The sequence below is a fragment of the Eubalaena glacialis genome, chromosome 3, assembly GCF_028564815.1.
Source record: "Eubalaena glacialis isolate mEubGla1 chromosome 3, mEubGla1.1.hap2.+ XY, whole genome shotgun sequence".
In the NCBI taxonomy this organism is placed as follows: Eukaryota; Metazoa; Chordata; class Mammalia; order Artiodactyla; family Balaenidae; genus Eubalaena; species Eubalaena glacialis.
Genome location: NC_083718.1, coordinates 54353631 through 54371221, shown reverse-complemented (window position 1 = coordinate 54371221; position 17591 = coordinate 54353631). Strand labels below are relative to the sequence as shown.

The 17591-nt window shown below is 37.5% G+C and overlaps 1 pseudogene; it reads right to left on the bottom strand.

The window, feature by feature from the left end:
* Positions 1 to 12881: 12881 nt before the first annotated feature.
* LOC133087945 (transcription elongation factor A protein-like 8) lies at positions 12882 to 13227 on the bottom strand (annotated as a pseudogene).
* Positions 13228 to 17591: the final 4364 nt, after the last annotated feature.

Below are 17591 nucleotides of genomic sequence, written 5' to 3'. Positions count from 1 at the left end.
AGTTAAAACTCACATTAGAGTATGAAAGTCTGATATCATAATACATTTTTGATAAGGGGGAAGGTGGAGCCTGGGAAAGTAACATATTAGTCTGTGACCTTCCTGGTGAGAAATTTCACTGCTTTACAATCTCCATTGTGAAGTAGTACATACTAACCTTTATTTGTTTAATATTTACCTTCCAACTGCTTCAAGGTGTGTCCTGACCAAGTAGGCTAAGCTGACAGGTGGGGTAACATCAGAGGTCAGGATTACATATATATCTCATTTGACTCTAACTTCTACTTCGCATCTGCCTTTAGCTATCCAAATTCAGACATGGAAGTATGTGTATAGTAGGTGGAGGAATTTCAGAAGAAAACCAGGCTTACTTTCAGGATAAGAGAGTAGATTTTACTGTTTTATCAAAAGGAGGGCTCTTGACACGGGGAGCGGGAAGGGTAAGCTGGGACGAAGTGAGAGAGTAGCATTGACATATATACACTACCAAATGTAAAATAGATAGTTACTGGGAAGCAGCTGCATAGCACAGGGAGATCAGCTCGGTGCTTTGTGACCACCTAGAGGGGTGGGATAGGGAGGGTGGGAGGGAGGTGCAAGAGGGAAGGGATATGGGGATATATGTATACATACAGCTGATTCACTTTGTTATAAAGCAGAAACTAACACAACATTGTAAAGCAATTATACTCCAATAAAGATGTTTAAAAAAAAAAAAGGAGGGTTCTTGGTGACACCTGGAATATGTTTAGAAAATAAATGGGTTTATCTTGGTGTTGATCTCATTTATAATAAATTGCATAGGTCTCCTAGAAATTTTTTAAAAATGGAGCTCGTGACACAAGGATTTATAAGAAAGAAAGAACGAAAGAAAGAAAGAAAAGTTTCAAAAAATTGGAAATTTGTCAAAAGTAATTGAACCATTAAGTACAAGATCATTAAGCACAAAAATGCTTCTATATAGGACCTCCCTGGCGGTCTAGTGGTTAAGACTCTGCGCTCCCAATGCAGGGGGCATGGGTTTGATCCCTGCTTGGGGAACTAAGATTACCACATGCTTTGTGGCCAAAAAAAAGAAAAACTTCTGTACATTAAAAAAAAAAAAAAACAACTTACTGACATTAAAATGTGAAACCTTTTGGGAAATGTTAACCTGGGTTTTTTAACTTGTACATAGTATTATAGAAAGCCCTTGGTTAAAAGTCAACAGTCATGGTAGTCAAGTCCACACTATTACATTAACTACCTGAATGAAGTTGAGAAATCCATTTAAACCTGCTTGTTTTCAGTTTCTGCATCCATAGGATAAAAAGGCTCGGTGATCTCTGACTCATTTAAGCACTATCATTCTGTATTGTCAGTCATTGGTCATAATTTTAGCTCTAAATCCTATCTTGAAATCTCACATATTTATTAGAACACATTTCCTACAGTTTCAACTAGCATGTGCATTTACCAAACTAACTTCTTGAATTTCACAACTGCATAAGCAAATTGAGAAAAAACAGTGAATCTTTACTGATATATACAGGCGTCATATTATCTTTCTATAAAAAACAAGGACTAGGCTTGCTATTTTTATTAGGATCAGGTTTCCTCAGACTGGCCCAAGGCAAGGCTATGAAACTATGAGGTTCATTATAAGTAGCCTCTCGCCTCTTCACTTCCTCCTATTTGCTAATATGGCCTTTGGCAGAACCCCAAGTGCCTCTGCTTTCACAGAACTCTGCAGGTGCCCAATACCCACCTTTCTTCCTAACCTCTTCATGTTCCACCTCTATGTTCACCCTTTAATACAGTGCCTCATTACTAAATTCTTTATTACTTACCCACAATCAATGTCCATTCTTAAAGTTCCTAATTCAGTGGGTATAATGAGGAAAATTATCTGATTAAACAAGTTAATGTTAAGTAGTGAATATATCTGCACCTTGTTTCAGAAAGTATAATTGATGGACTTTCATATTCAGCAGCAAAGTAAAAGAATTTTAGGGAGTGGAGGGAAATTTGGGCAAGTACAAGTGCCAGAAAGGGCCTTTCTGCTTTACAGCCTTGTTACCCCAAGTACGGTACTAGGACCAGTAGCAATGGAATCACCTGGGGGCTTATTAGAAATTCAGAATCCTAGGCCTTCCCAGCCCTACTAGTCAAAATCTGCAATTTTTACAAGATAGGAGGAGGAGGTGGTAGTTTCTTTACACATTAAAGTTTGAGAAGCTTTGGTTTACAGTATTTCACATAGGTGGACACTTTCCCTCTCTGGTTTAAGGTCAGCTAACTCTTGCTTATGAGAATCTGTATTCAAATGAAGACCCATTTTTGCTTCTAAGCAGCCTTCCTTCTAATTTTTGACCCACCAATACAGACTCCATTGTAATTTAATACATTTGGAGAGGAGGAGGCATTACAAAAAGCTCTCATTTAACACAGTATTGAAGGGAAGTAGAGCAACTGGAAATTAGAAAACTATGTAGGATACACAGGTACAATAGTGAAAGCAGAAGCCAATGGTTGATAAAAGATTTCAACCCACATGACAATCAAAAGAAAGTACTCACGAAAATGGAATCACTGCACAATCGCTAGGACTGCTATTGGTAAGAGTGGTGAAGGGCGTTAGTTTGTATATATGTCAACGGTATTAATGAAGGTAGCCAATCCAATCCAACTAATTCTACAGGGTTCTTTTCAATTTCCATCTCCCGTCCTCCACAAGGCCTTCTCCGACTCTGCCTACAACATTGCCTTTATTAAGGTAACCAGCTGGCCTATTTGCCCAGGACTATCTTGCATTTCTCTCTGAAGGTTCTGTGTCCCAGGAAGCCCTTCAGTCCCCAGCAAACCAGGATCATTGGTCACCCTCCCCCCAGTCCACATTGGAAGTACTACTCCCTACTTTGAACTTCTTTAGCTGTCTGAACTCTCACCATTAATTTAGCGCTTCTTTTGCTTTATGTGGTAATTATTTGCATACAAGAAATGTTTCCCAGATAAACATTTCCTTATAAACTACTTAAAGACAGAACTTGTCTTTAATGATTTCTTTTACTCCATACAGCATGAAACCAGTGTCAGGCACACATGAACCAGTTAGCTGTGTTGATGGAAATAATCAATCAACAATCTATAATAGGAATAGAAAAGAGTTTTATTTGAGCCAAATTGAAGACTATAGCCCCAGAGACAGCCTCTCAGATAACTGTGAGGAACTGCTTTGGAGAAGCACGGTTTTCAGCATGGTTTTATATATTGTAGGAACAAAGAACATCAAACAAGTCAGGGATACATTCCTGCAACGTTTCAAAAAAAAGAGATTCCCCCTGTTGACAATGAGTTGTATCACCTTGGTGTCTGGGAAGGGAGTCTTACCATTGAAGGAATACCAGCATTGGCATTCAAGGAAGGTAGCCATTTAATCTTATTTTATTTTATGGCCACGCCGCGTGTCTTGTGGGATCTTAGTTCCCCGGTCAGGGATTGAACCCAGGCCCTCAGCAGTGAGAGCGTGGAGTACTAACCACTGGACCACCAGGGAATTCCCTAATCTTTATTTTTAACATGGACATTCTTTACTTCTGGTCAGTGCATACTTTTCTTTAATAATTTAAGCAGATATATTAACACAACATTGTAAATCAACTACACTTCAATAAAAAAATAAAATAAAATAAAGCAGATGTATAATGTATGTTTGGTAAGCTAAAACCAGGCTGTTTTAGTTAGTACAAAATTCAGGTTAACTCACATTTAAGCCAGAATGACTTCCCCGTACCTCAGTATGTGAAAATTTCTTTCATCACTTCCCCCTTTAGATTGTAAATCTTTCAACAGAAAGCATTGATGATCAAAATATTTGTCCCTTGATGCCAGAGATTGCTGCTTGCCCTGGGTCCATCATGTCCCTCAGGGCTAGGCCTCTTTTTTTTGTTGTTTATATGTGTATAGAGATTTGCCTAGTTATCCACATTGAGGGTAAACTAATCAGATATAGTGAACAAGCACACAGGTATGCGAATGGGAAAATATTTTAGAGACTGTACACTTTAGCAATTGCATTGAATTGTCACACAAACCTTGTACACATGCTTTTAGCAGTAGGCTTAAAGCAAGCAGTGATACATGTCATGAGAGCTAGGAAAAGAATAATAATACATACTATGACAATGATAACCATCTGTAAAGCAAAACAGAAAAAAACTGTCTATTCCTGAGGGGTGTCTACTGAACAGATCATTTAAAGGGTTAGTTTTTCTTACATCTTGTAACCATTTTGCTTTTGGGGAAATTTTTTCTGGGTGTGTCAATTTCTCCAGAGGTATTGATATAAGTGTAACAAGTAGTATGAGTAATAGCACAAATACCTCCTTGTTTAGCCCATAGAAAATCTAAGGCAGGGACTTCCCTGGTGGCGCAGTGGTTAAGAATCCACCTGCCAATGCAGGGGACACGGGTTCAAGCCCTGGTCCAGGAAGATCCCACATGCTGCGGAGCAACTAAGCCCATGTGCCACAACTACTGAGCCCGCGCACCACAACTACTGAAGCCCGCACGCTTAGAGCCTGTGCTCCACAACAAGAGAAGCCACAACAATGAGAAGTCCGCACACAGCTACGAAGAGTAGCCCCCACTCGCCGCAGCTAGAGAAAGCCCACACGCAACAATGAAGACCCAACACAGCCAAAAATAAATTAATTTTTTAAAAAAAAGAAAGAAAATCTAAGGCAACCCTGTTATCTAATATTACCTGGGCTAAATTAATTAATTTAAAAAAAAAAAAGAAAGAAAATCTAAGGCAACCCTGTTATCTAATATTACTTTGGCTAAGGAATTTAGGGGTGTCTATTGTGCTAAAATGCTTTTTACAGTCTTTTGGCTATTTGACCAATAGTGGCTGATAGATTTCTGATCATCTCTTTGTTTACATATACTCTTGCATTAGGAACCAGGATTCCCAAAAGATTTTGCCACCAGGTATCTTGGTTTATTGCTAACATGAATCTTTTGACTCTGTAATGAAGAAAGGAAGGAAGTTCATCTGTTTCCTTATGTACAGAAAATGGGGTAACATAATGTCCTTATAAATATAAACCTTCTATTTACCAGCTATTAAGACGTTTATATGCCCATCCTTGGGAAAGTGGATCAGTTCCAGTACCACATATGAAGACAAAACCTGGGGGAGCACAAGTGATCCCTCCCAGAGTGCTCTCATTGATAGCCTTATTAACTGGAAGTTTTGTCAACACAATATTAAACTATGGGTCATTTCTCCTGTAGGCTTTCCAAAAGTCATTTGCATGGTATTTAACATATGGGAGTTGCTGGCATAATTTATTTGCATTTTCCTCTTTAAGACATTTTTCAATAGAGTAAGAGACAGAGTGAAGGGATCCTGGGGTAAGTTGTGCTCAGTCTCTGAGGACTGAGGATAGTATCTGAGGATACTAGATGGACACATACTAATGTGTCCATCTAGTATGTTGAAGAATTTGAACGTGAAAGGTTAGGCCAGAGGGGGGTTGGTCTAGAGGGATGGCAATATTAAGTACATCTGAAAGTCAGTGATAGGTATTAAGAGGGGCCTATATTGGTCTTATGTTGACTGAGGAATTTGATGATAGATCCAACAATTGGTTACATTGCCCCAGAAGTATACTTTGTGATAAATTTACTAAGAATTTTTTTTGCCATCCTGAATATGGGGTCAAACGTATAGCTAGAAGTAAAACAATAACTTTAGATTTTGATAGGGTGACAAACATTTGGTAAGCTTTCTATTGAACTAGTAGAATGGGTCTCACAGTCCTGGTCTGGGTTCTTGGGTAAGCTGTTTACTACTGTTGTCATCTTTTTCTTTTCCTGGTGTGAGTGTTGTTTGAGGTCAGCAGTTCTTTCCATAGACCAGTCCAGTGCAGAGGCCCTTCTTAAGTGGAAAATATAAATTCAAGAGTCAACGCCCTTCAGTTTTATTGTGCATATGCTATTATACCTGATAAGGGCACTGTCATCTAGGTTGGAGAGAGAGTCCTTTAATTGATGTCTTTCTCCAGTATGTATAATCCCCTGGTTGTGGGTCATGGGGCATCTGATCTTCATCCAAAGATAGATTACTGTGATTAGCTTCAGAAACAAGCTTAGAGTACCCTTTTAATAATTCAATTAAATTTTATTATAATGTAACATAGTAACAAGAAGCCAACTAGGAAGTGAGTTGAAGGCAGAAAATACCAAACCTCAAAGACAGTAACACTTAAAACTTAATATCCATAAAGGTATATTGTTGAAACATAATTTTTTATCTTTAAAATTATCCTATTTCTATCAAATATAGTTAAATTAAAACCAGTTTGTTTGCTAAATAAGTCTGGTTTCAATAAATTTGGCCTGATTATTTACATAAGTATAATTGATCGTATAGGCTCTTTTAAATTTTGCTTTGCTGGAACTTTTCATAAGGAATCTCAAACTGAACTTTTAAAAGACCTCTCAAGGCCAGGAGAGCCATGCCAAGGACTTGTCATCAGATCCCATCTGCAATAGCTACAGATTTAGGTGGATATCTCTCTTCTTGAGGTCCAAAATATCTTGAGGTTCCTGCACCTGCCAGGAAGTGGCCTTCCTTCCTTCCTGGAAAGCTCCTGCTGGGAACCTAAGAGTTTCCAAATTCTGGAGGGATCAGGTAGAGAGAAAAGATAAATGCTTCAATTCTCTTAACAAGGGTATAATTTACTAAATTGCTGTAAGTCATAATTAGCTTAAGGCAAAAATTTCCCTTGCATCTGGACAACAAAGATTAAAAGCTAGTAATATTTCAGACAAAAAGTTGTAAAATTATAATCATATTTATCAGTTCATTCAAAGCCATGTAATTAATTTTTGTTCTACTTGAGTCCAGTTTTTTCCATTAGTTCTGTCCACATTGCCTGATGACTGAGGGTGATAGTATTGACAGTGATAATTTCAAGAAGTTTGTGAGGTTTTTGTTGATTTGCCCAGTAAGTGGGTGCCTTGATCACTGGAGACTGTAGAACTATACCCCAAGTGGAAAACACATTTTCTAAGTTTCTTTTTCATTGTGAGGGCATCAGCTTGCAGCAAGCGGAGGCTTTAACCTTCAAACAAAAAGATGGGGTTGGCCAGGGAGCCAAAAACAGCCAAGCTGTTTTGGGTTTCCCATAGCCCTGACTGTTTAATTCACAGGTATTGTTTACCCATCTTAATTTCTCTGATCTAGGAGCAGACTCTTGCCATGTTACCAGGACATCAGGATGGCAAAAGTCTGACAATGAGGGGTAAATTTTTGCAAAAACAGAATGGACTTTATCTACACGTGCCATAATCTTTACAGATTCTGTTGGTGTTGTCCTTGTTTTTTTTTTTTTTTTTTTTAATATTTATTTATTTATTTGGCTGCACCAGGTCTTAGTTGTGGCATGCAGTATCTTCATTGTCTCCTGTGGGATCTTCGTTGCGGCACGTGGGATCCAGTTCCCTGACCCGGGCCCCCTGCATTGGGAGCGTGGAATCTTAACCACTGGACCACCAGGGAAGTCCCTGTTGCTGTTGTCTTTGTATGAAAGTCAACTAGGGCATTTCCCTAATACTCAGGTTCAGTCCCTTTCATGTGAGTCTAAATTTTGATGACAAATAACATTTTATGTTAGGACATATAAGATTTCTATGAATTTCATATAATTTCTCAAATACTTATATATAAACACAATATAAAGAAGGCTTAGTGTTACCTTTTTTAAAGGAATTACTTTATTTTTATTTTTTATTTATTTATTTATTTATTTTTGGCTGTGTTGGGTCTTTGTTTCTGTGCGAGGGCTTTCTCTAGTTGCGGCAAGTGGGGGCCACTCTTCATCGCGGTGCGCGGGCCTCTCACTATCGCGGCCTCTCGTTGCGGAGCACAGGCTCCAGACGCGCAGGCTCAGTAGTTGTGGCTCACGGGCCTAGTTGCTCCACGGCATGTGGGATCTTCCCAGACCAGGGCTCGAACCCGTGTTCCCTGCATTGGCAGGCAGATTCTCAACCACTGCGCCACCAGGGAAGCCCTTAATGTTACCTTTTATTTGACAATGATTCCCATGTAATTTAATATACAAAATGAGCCTAATTAGTTTAATATCTCTCTTTGAGGTGCTTCAGGACAAAATCACTTTCTTTTCCCTTAACAAAATACATTTCCATTCTTCTTATCTCCTTTTACTGAAAACACACATCTTATTTTCCTTGTATACTGAAATGCTTCCCTTATTACTTCTAGTAGCTTTAATTACACCTATGTTATAATTTTTAACCCTTAAAAAACCTTAATCTCTTGAGAAGCAGGCTATTGTAAACTGTCATATCAGCACTTCCTGATTGGTAAATCTGTGAACACATTTTATAACCTCTAGAAACGTACATTTTCTTATAACATTCTTCCCTCAATGTGGTATAAGACATAGGTCTAATAAGTCCAAACATCTTTAGTTTTTCTTTAGTAAGAAAAGTAGGTAAACTTAGACTTGCTTAGCAATTAATGTTTCAGTATTTTATCATAATGAGAAATGATCTGGATATTCAATGAATTCTCATCATTCAATTTAACTTAGCAAAACTCTAAAGTTTCAAGTTACCAAAAATTGGAGAAACTATTTTTAGGTAGACAGACCATAAAATATAATCATTCTTTTTTTAAAATTGAAGTATAGTTGATATACAACATTATATGTTACGGGTGTACAGTATAGTGATTCACAATTTTTAAAGTTTATACTCTAGACCCTCTGCCTAGGATCTTTCCCTAGGTCCTCTTCACCTAGGAAATGTAACAGTACCCCTTTAAGACTCCAAGTCTTAAGATAACAGCTCAAATAAAAGTCATAGACTGTCACTTAATACAAGGAGATCTAGATATCAGGAAAAACTCACCAAAGCACCTGAAGGGTTCTGTGAAGCCAGGGGGACTCAAGGGCCTGTGCTTGGTACCAAGACGCTGGTCCAGCATGGACTCCAGGTAACCTCAGATGGGTTTTTCTGATATCCTGCCAACTATGCCAAGCAATGTTGATGGAAATAATCAATAAACAATCTGTAATAGGAATAGAAAAGAGTTTTATTTGAGCCAAACTGAGGACTATAGCCAAGGAGACAGACTCTCAGATAACTCTGAGGAATTGTTCCAGAGAAGCATGGTTTTCAGCAGTATTATATCTTATAAGAACAAAACATCAAACAAGATATACATTCTTTCAAAGTTTCAAAAAAACCAGATCACCATGTACACAGTGAGTCAGTGTGGCCTTGGCACCTAGGAAGGGAGTCTTTATCATTGAAAGAATACCAGCATCGGTGTCCCAGGAAGGGAGGCATTTAATCTTTATTTTTAACATGAGCATTCTTTACTTATGGTCAATGCACCCTTTTCTTTAATAATTAAAGCAGATGTACAATGTATGTTTGATAGGCCACAAACAGGCTGTTTTAGTTAGCATAAAATTCAAGTTAATTTGTGTATAAGCTAGAATGATTTCCCCATACCTTAGTATGTAAAAATTTCTTCCATCAATAGTTTGAATGAAAGAACCTATTTGAAAAATATATATATATTGTCAGTTGGAAGCATGTCTGTCATGGAATTTCAACCTATTGAACCAAAAAGTGATAATTTGGAAATCCAAATATTCCTATCTTTGCATTTAAGACTGTTTTAATGTGACTGCAACTTAACTTTTCAATCTAATCTTTCCCTCCTCCACTGTCTTCCTGAAACCATGGTTGATGTGAGAATGTCCAGAGGGTAAAAAGTCACAGAATGAACATGGTACATTTTCCTAGAGACTAGTGTTTACTTAAAGACTTTTTTTTAGAGATGGGGGTGGATGGGGAATGTGAACTTCTGCACAAATATGCTTTGTCAGATTTTTCATTTCGGGCATTATGGAGGATTAGGTGTCTAGAGAAACTCTCCTGGTATAGAACACCTAAAAATGTATATATATACATATATATATAATCAAATGTTGGTGTTTGCTCTGGAGGCATCTGTCTACATGGATGGCCTAAAGCTTGAGTTATAACAGGTGCAGTGAGCAGGAGAGAAAACTAAAGACTTGTCCCCTTATGGTGGAAGATTGGATGGCAATCCCTACATGGATCTGAGAACCCCAAGGAGATACAGTACTTTACTTCAGCTTATAAACAAGGAAAAAAATACCACACAGAAGGATTTATCAGTGACTCTTGTCTGTCTCAACTTAAGTTTTGTTGGAGGAAAAACATGACTTTGGCGAAATTTCTGAACTATGCAAAAAACAAAATAAACAAAAGATTCCAACTAAAAATGTAGTTTAAAGTGGGCTTGGATTGCTACTTCTCCACCTGGCAGAAGTACCTTGCAGAGCAAATTCAAATACTCTCTGGGAAAATGCACTTTAAACCTAGGCCTCAGAGACACCCCAAGGAATATGAGCATGCGTATGGTAACTCTCTGTTTTGTCTTTTTTATTATAGGCCTATGTTTTTTTTTTATTATAGCTACCCTAGTGGGTATGAAATAGTATCTCACTGTGGTTTTTTGTTTCTTTTTAATTAATTAATTTTATTTTATTTATTTGTGGCTGTGTTGGGTCTTCGTTGCTGCACGCGGGCTTTCTCTAGTTGTGGTGAGCAGGGGCTACTCTTCATTGCAGTGCGTGGGCTACTCTTCATTGCAGTGCGTGGGCTTCTCATTGAGGTCGCTTCTCTTGTTGCACAGCACAGGCTCTAGGCGTGCGGGCTTCAGTAGTTGTGGCACACAGGCTCAGTAGTTGTGACTCACGGGCTCTAGAGTGCTTGCTCAGTAGTTGCGGCGCACAGGCTTAGTTGCTCCGTGGCATGTGGAATCCTCCTGGACCAGGACTTGAACCCATGTCCCCTGAATTGTCAGGCAGATTCTTTATCACTGCGCCACTAGGGAAGTCCCTCTCATTGTGGTTTTGATTAGCATTTCCATAATGACTGATGACATTGAGCATCTTTTCATGTGCTATTGGCTATTAGGTCTTTGGAGAAATGTCTATTCAAATTCTTAGCCCACTTTAAAATTGGGGTTTTTATCTTTTTATTGTTGAATTAAGAGTTCTTTATATATTTTTAATACAAGTACTTTCGATAAAGTATAATTTGTCTATTTTTTCTACTGTTGCTTGTGCTTTGGGTGTCATACCTTAGAAATCATTGCCTAATGTAAAGTCACAGAGATTTAGGCCTATGTTTTTTTTCTAAGAGTTTTATAGTTTTAGCTCTATTTTGAGGTTTTTTTTCTTTTTTTGTACATGATCTGAGATAGATGTTTAACTTCATTCTCTTCCATCTGGTTGTCCAGTTGACTCAGCATCATTTGTTGAAAAAGACTATTCTTTCCCCATTTAAGTGACTTGCCACCCTTCTCAAAACCAATTTACCATAAATGTAGGTGTTTTTTTTTTTTCTGGACTCTCACTTCTATTCCATTGATCTATATGTCTAAACTTATACCATAATATCTTTTTGGTTTTTTTAATTGAGGAACAGTTGATTTACAATATTATTAACCTCAGGTGTACAACAGAGTGATTCACAATTTTATAATTATACTCTACCTATAGTTATTACAAAATATTGGCTATATTCCTTGTGCTGTATAATATATCCTTGTAGCTTATTTATTTTATACATAGTAGTCTGTAACTCTTAATCCACTACCCGTATCTTATCTCTACACCCTTCCCTCTCCCCACTGGTAACCACTAGTTTGTTCTCTATATCTGTGTCTGCTTATTTTTGTTATATTCATTCATTTATTTCTTAGATTAAGATACAGTATTTATCTTTCTCTCTCTGACTTATTTTACTAAGCATAATACCCTCCAAGTCCAGTCATATCGTTGCAAACGGCAAAATTTCATTCTTTTTTATGGCTGAATAGTATTCCATTGAGCATATATATCACATCTTCTTTTTCCATTTTCTGTTGATGGACACTTAGGTTGCTCCCATACCTTGGCTATTGCAAATAATGCTGCTATGACATTGGGGTACATGTATCTTTTCAAGTTAATGTTTTCATTTTCTTTGGATATATACCCAGGAGTGGAATTACTGGATCATAAAGTAGTTCTATTTTTAGTTTTTTGAGGAACCTCCATATTATTTTCCCTAGTGGATGCAGCAACTTACATTCCCACCAGCAGTGTACAAGTGTTTCCTTTTCTCCCCATCCTCACCAACATTTGTCATTTGTGGTCTTTTTTTTTTTTTTTTTCTTTGATAACTGCCAGTTTTATTCCTCTGGCTAAGAGATCCAGAGGTAATTTGAGGTTTACATTTTTTTTAATAGTTCTTTCATCAAGAATTTAGGTGCCCCCATTGCTCTTATAAGCTGGTTGCAAATTATTTGACTCTTAATGATAAAAAAAAACTTTAATTCTTTTTGTATGTGTGACGTGTTCATTAAAAAATACATATAAGCAAAAAGAAAAAAACTCACACCACACAGAAATAAGCACAGTTAAATTTTTGATATATGTATGTATGTATACACACACACAGGCACACACACACAATTTGAGATTTTCTCCTACATATGTGAGCTGATACTAAATATGCTGCTTTGGTAGCTGTTATGTTTTACTTTACAATATGGAATGAACATATTTTCATGCATATGTGTGAAACTTCCCAATTGAAAAACAGACCTGGAGAATGTGTCAAAATACAAAATCCAGATGCTGGTAATAAGGACACTACCTAAAACAAAACTCCACCAGATGATTAAAAATAAAACAAAAGTCAAAGATACATCAGAAAATGCTAACAGAAAGAAAGCAGGGGCCAGATTTTAATATCAGACAAAAAAAAAAAAAAAGAATTCAAGGCCTAAAGCACACGGGATGAGGATGGCTGCGTGAATGTCTTTGTTTCCAATGCATCATCACAAACTTGTTTCTTACTCTTCTTATCTCTTCCCTAAGCCTTTCCAACTCATCTTATCATTTCTTCTGGGTCCAAATGTCTAACCAGAGTGTCCTCTTTATATCCCTGACCAGGCTGAGTCAGCCCTCCTCTAAGGTTTCCTTCTGCTTCCTGGCTTACACCTTCTTCAGAAGGTTGAGGATTTCTTTCTGCCTCCTGTGGTACAGCTTCCATAGGGCGGTCTTCCTCAGCCTTTGGCATGTTCTGTGCTTTTCCTTCATTTTCTTCACAACACTTTTGCATGTTGACTTTTGCATGCATTTTTCTCTTATTTCTTTTTTGAATAAATTAACCCTGCAGGGACCCAGGGGATTTTCCTCCCTCTTCCCTCACTCGATTTGGGTCGCTTCCAAAAGACCAAGAGTCCTGAAAGGATCCGGGGCACTTTTCTCCTCCAGCAATAGGGAGCTGCCTGTGGTCTTTTTGATGATAGCCATTCTGACAGGTGTGAAATGATATCTCATTGTGGTTTTGATTTGCATTTTTCTGATTAGTGATGTTGGGCATCGTTTCATGTGCCTGTTGGCCATCTGTATGTCTTCTTTGAAAAATGTCTATTTAAGTCTTCTGGCCATTTTTTAATCAGGTTGTTCCTTTTTTGATATTGAGTTGTATGAGCTGTGTGTGTCTGTGTGTCTATGTGTGTGTATATATGTATACATATATATATGATATTAACCCCTTATTCGTCATATCATTTGCAAATATTTTCTCCCATTCAGTAGATTCGTTTTTAACTTTGTCAATGGTTTCCTTTGCTGTGCAAAAGCTTTTAAGCTTAATTAGGTTCCGTTTGTTTATTTTTGCTTTTGTTTCCTTTGCCTTAGGAGGCAGATCCAAAAAAATATGGCTACAATTTATGTCAAAGAATATTCTGCCTATGTTCTCTTCTAGGAATTTTATGGTTTCAGGTCTTGCATTTAGGTCTTTAATCCATTTTGAGTTTATTTTTGTATATGGTATGAGAAAATGTTCTCATTTCATTCGTTTACATGTAGCTGTCCAGTTTTCCCAGAACCACTTATTGGAGAGATTGTCTTTTCCCTATTGTATATTCTTGCCTCTTTTGTCATAGATTAATTGGCCATAGTGTGTGAATTTATTTCTGGCCCTCTATTCTGTTCCACTGATTTATGTGTCTGTTTTTGTGCCAGTGCCAAAATGGTTTTCTTTGTTTTTGTTTTTTGGCTGCGTTGCTTCTTCATTGCCGTGCGCAGGCTTTCTCTAGTGGCGGCGAGCGGGACCTACTCTTCATTGCGGTGCACGGGCTTCACGTTGCGGTGGCTTCTCTTGTTGTGGAGCAATGGCTCTAGGTGCGTGGTCTTCAGTAGTTGCAGCACGTGGGCTCAGTAGTTGAGGCACGCGGGCCCTAGAGCGCAGGCTCTGTAGTTGTGGCACACAGGCTTAGTCGCTCTGCGGCATGAGAGATCTTCCTGGACCAAGGATCGAACCTGTGTCCCCTGCATTGGCAGGCGGATTCTTAACCTCTGCGCCACCAGGGAAGTCCTGCCATACTGTTTTTCTTTGAATTTTACTTTATTTATTTACTTTTTATACAGCAGGTTCTTATTAGTTATCTATTTTATACATATTGGTGTATATATGTCAATCCCAATCTCCCAATTCATCCCGCCAACACCACACACCCCCCCCCCGCCATACTGTTTTGATTACTGTGGTTTTGTAGTATAATTTCAAGTCAGGGAACGTGATTCCTCCAGCTCCGTTCTTCTTTCTCAAGATTGTTTTTGCTATTTGGGGTCTTTTGTGTTTCCATACGAACTTTAAAATTATTTGTTTAGTTCTGTTAAAAATGTCTTTGGCACAGTGGTTAAGAATCTGCCTACCAATGCAGGGGACATGGGTTCTATCCCTGGTCCGGGAAGATCCCACATGCCATGGAGCAACTAAGCCTGTGTGCCACAACTACTGAGCCTGCACTCTTGAGCCCATGCCCCACAACTACTGAGCCCACATGCCACAACTACTGAAGCCCACATGCTTAGAGCCTGTGCTCCGCAACAAGAGAAGCCACCGCATTGAGAAGCCCGTGCACCGCAACAAAGAGTAGCCCCCGCTCAACGCAACTAGAGAAAGCCCATGCACAGCAATGAAGACCCAACGCAGCCATAAATAAATAAATAAATAAAAATTTTAAAATGCCTTTGGTATTTTGATAGAGATTGCATTGAATCTGTAGATTGCCTTGGGTAGTACGATCATTTTAACAATATTACATCTTCCAGTCTGTGAACCCAGTGTATCTTTCTTTCTGCTTGTGTCGTCGTCTATTCCTTTCATCAGTGTCTTATAGTTTTCTGAATACAGGTCTTTTGCCTCCTTGGGTAGGTTTATTCCTAGGTATTTTATTCTTTTTGATGCTATGGTAAATGGGATTGTTTTCTCAATTTCCATTAGTTAGTTCTTAGTGTATAGAAAAGCAACAGATTTCTGTATATTAATTTTGTGTCCTACAACTTCACCAAATTCATTAAAGAGCTCTAGTAGTATTTTGGTGGGGTCATTAGGATTTTCTAAGTGTAGTATCATATCATTTCAAACAATAACAGTTTTATTCCTCTTTTTCAATTTTGATTCCTTTTCTTTCTTTCTTTTTTTTTTTTTTGTATGATTACTGTGGTTAGGACTTCCAATACTGTATTGAATAAAAGTGGCGAGAGTGGGCAACCTTGTCTTGTGGAACAAGGATGATCTTAGGGGAAATGCTTTTAGCTTTTCACCATTGAGTATGTTAACTGTGGGCTTATCATACATAGTCTTTATTATGTTGAGGTATGTTCCCTCTATAACCACTTTGATGAGAGTTTTTATCATAAACTGATGTTGAATTTTGTCAAAAGCTTTTTCTGCATCTATTGAGATGATCATATGGTTTTTATTCTTCAATTTTTTAATATGGCATATCACATTGATTGATTTGTGGATACTGAACCATCCTTGCATCCCTAGGATAAATCCCCCTTGATCCTGGTGTATGATCCCTTTAATGTATTGTTGGATTCAGTTTGCTAATATTTTGTTGAGGATTTTTGCATCTACGTTCATCAGTGATATTGGCCTGTAATTTTTGTGTGTGTGTATGTGTGATATCTTCGTCTGGTTTTGCTACCAGGGTGGCCTTGTAGAATGAGTTTGGAAGTGTTCCTTCCTCTGCAATTTTTTGGAATAGTTTGAGAAGGACAAATGTTAACTCTTCTCTAAATGTTTGATAGAATTCGCCTGTGAAGCCATCTGGTCCTGGACTTCTGTTTTTTGGGAGTTTTAAAATCACAGTTTCAATGTCAGTACTTGTGATTGATCTGTTCATATTTTCTATTTCTTCCTGGTTAAGTCTTGGGAGATTGTACATTTCTATGGATTTGTCCATTTCTTCTAGACTGTCCATTTTATTGGCATATAATTGTTCATAGTCTCTTATGATCCTTTGTAACCTTATGCCATAATATCTTTTATAACCTAATCTAATGACATTTTATCACTTCTGCCATGTTCTGTTGATTACACAGATCTACTCTGGTACAATATGAGAGGAATTACATAAGACTCTGAGTACCAGGAGGTGAGACTCATTTGGGGCCATCTTGGAGGCAAGGTACCACATAACAGTAACCATGTAATTATTATCTGGATGTATAAAAATATACACTTTTTGTAATTTAGTAATACAATCAGACTTCTAAATCTAATAAAGGCTAGTTTCAAAATACTTACCCTAATCATCATGTTTAATGGCAAAACATTAAAAGCATTCTCTTTCAAACCAGGAAAAAGACAGAAATGCCCACTTTCCCCACTCTACTCACCACTGTATTATAGGCCTTAGCCAGTGTAATAAGGCAAGACAAGTAAAGAATTTGAAAGGAAGACATGACTCTGTAATCCTTTGGTGATGATATGATTCCTACATGAAAAACTGAGAAAGAATCTATGACAGTTAATGAGAGCAGTTAGTAAAACTTCTAGATATAAGATTATACCAGCAGCAAAAAAGAACATTTATTTTAAAATGATAGCCTTACTGTAGCAACAAAAACTGTTAAATAATCTGGAAAAAACGTACAAGATCTTAGTGCAGAAATTTATAAAAGCTTATTGAAAGACATTAAGGAAGACTAAATAAATAGGGAGATATAGCCTATTCTTGAATAAGAAAAATCAGGCAAGAGGGTCATGCCCTACTAGATTGAAAAACATCTTAACATTCAGCTGTAATTATTGAAACAATGTGGTATTGACAAAAAGATTAATAAGTCGATGGAACTGACAAGAAAGCACAGAAACAGACCATGCTTTGGGAACTTGACATACAATAGAGTTTTCAGTTGAGAAAAGATGCTCAATTGGACCTATTTAAAGTTTTTTCCTCATATCAAACAAAAATAAATTCCAAGTGGATGATTAAAGACTTAAATATGAAAAACAAAACTTGTAAAACTTCTAAAATAAATTACAGAAAACCTTCTTTGTGATCCCATGGTGAAAGAATTTAAGACAGAAAAAGGTGAAACCATAAAAGAAAATATTGCTACTTTCTGTCCATCAAAATACACTATAAAAAGAGTGGAAAATGCAATAAACAACCTAGA